The sequence below is a fragment of the Oncorhynchus masou genome, chromosome 29 (genome assembly GCF_036934945.1).
Source record: "Oncorhynchus masou masou isolate Uvic2021 chromosome 29, UVic_Omas_1.1, whole genome shotgun sequence".
NCBI classification, from domain to species: domain Eukaryota; kingdom Metazoa; phylum Chordata; class Actinopteri; order Salmoniformes; family Salmonidae; genus Oncorhynchus; species Oncorhynchus masou.
Genome location: NC_088240.1, coordinates 28,235,462 through 28,237,574, shown reverse-complemented (window position 1 = coordinate 28,237,574; position 2,113 = coordinate 28,235,462).

Genomic DNA, 2,113 nt, shown 5'->3' with positions numbered 1-2,113 from the left:
TGTAGGTATTCTGGCTTGAGAAATGAAGTCTCTCTTCTCATTATGACTGACTCATTCATCACAAGACAAGGTCATGATAAAAATGACTTGAGCAACTCTAACCATAACGATGCAATCTAAATTTAAGTCCCCTTCCCTCATTCGTTCATCTTTTGAATTCCCCATCATTCAATAATAATAAGACTGCAGGCAGCTGAGAACAGAATGTAGTCTACAATACTGTGGCTGCAGTGCAGACAGAGATATGTTTGGGAGGGTTGGCTCGTTAGGTACGATATATGTTGTTTGTGTCCCAAATGGGACCCTATTCCCTCTATAGTGCACTACTTTTGACCAGGGCCCAAAGGTAATGGGATGCCATTTGGGATGTAGACTATGTGATATTCTATTCCGACACCTCTAGTCAGGGGTCTCCTGTGTTCATTTCTGTCTCATTACCAGGAGCTGGAAGGCGTTATTAAGTAGTTCATCCATCAAACAGGAGGAATAGCTTCTAAAAGGTTAACAGGAATGGATTCTCACTGAAACACATACAAAAAGTATCAGTGATGAATTGCATGTGCTTAGTGGGAAATTCGCCTTCGAATTAATGACTAGTATTCATCATTTTAAAAAGAAAGAGAGCGTGTGTTGTGCACACTACACAGGTTGGGTGGAGTTGGTTGGAGTGTGATGCTGAAACCAATAGGAATTTATAGGCAAAGCAATGCATTAGCTCAAACAATCTATTGTGTAATCTAAAAACGGGAGGATAGGAGCTTTTTTTTTATCTCAGCGAGAGCCTTATTGGCTTCAGTGCTTCTTCTTAGGGTACAATGTATCAACATGTTTTAAGGTGAAAAGGAATTACCAGTACTGTGCAAGCTGTGTGTATGGGCCTCTGGAGGACGAGAGGGTTTGCGTACAAGTATGTGTGTGTGTGTGCATATGTGTGAGTGTCTGAGTGCTCCTTTGCTTTGAAGCATCAAGAAGACATATGCAGATTTTCCCTTTGTCTCTCTCAGAGTTCTTGCCGAGTGTGCTTGGTGCTTGGCTTCTGCCTACAGACGAAAGGCGGGCGACGTACTGCTGAGAGCAGAGAGGCCCGGCCTGAATACTCCTTGATTAAGGGAAATTAAAGCAGGCCGCTGCTTGGCTCGCTAATTGCTTAGATAACAAGTTCAAGCTGTTCGCTCTGAGGAATATTTTTTGTTGGTTTGGGCCGTCAGGGAAAACAATAAAGGCAATTAAGCCAAGAGGAATGGCCCTGGTAGTGTATTGATGCTGGAGCAGTTTTTACCCCCTCTGTTATGGGTTGCATGGCTTAACTAAAGACCTTATTTCAACTCCTGTAGTAAGTAAAGTTGGTTCCCTTTTCTACTTTTTCCAGTGATTTATCACTTACTAATGTATTGGTTGGATAAATTGGATAAAACGGACCTCCATTCTCCCCATGCAGAGAAGAGCACCTCAAAGACAGTCTCATCAATAATATTCTGTGTTTTGCCAGCCCAGATGACACATCGGGATGCTGACGTTGTATGTCATTCATTTCAGTGACCCCATCCCCAAGAGTGAACTTTTGTTATTGACTCAAACAGAGATCATACAAGAAGTTAGAAGCCAAGAGCTGTGAGTGATATCCTTGGGTGACCATTGTAAATCACACTGGAGTGGCATGATGAAGACATCTCACTTATTCGATTTAAACACCAGACCCATTTTTTCTAAAAGCGCCGTGAATTGTGTGCTTACTGGTTGTCCGGTCATTGTGTCCTGTTCAACCCTCCTAGATCTCATTTTCAAAACACCTGTAAGTGAGTGAGTGAGAGCTACAACAAGCTTACAGACTTAAGGAAAACAACTGAGCATTTTAACAGTGCCAACGGTTAGGAGGAAATTAGTTCATGAAATATATTGTGTTTATAAGCAGCACAAGCAAGAAGTAATTATCAGAAAATATATATAGTCAGACAGTCAAAACAGGGAAAAAACAGTCTCAATAAAAGTTCCTGCTCTCTCCTCTCCTCTGTGTTTAAAGTTGTGGTGGTGTGTAGGTACTGTGTACAAGAGCTTTTCATTTCAGCTAGTTATGCAGTCTCCTAGCCAAAGTTGCCAAGGAATTGGGCTCCTG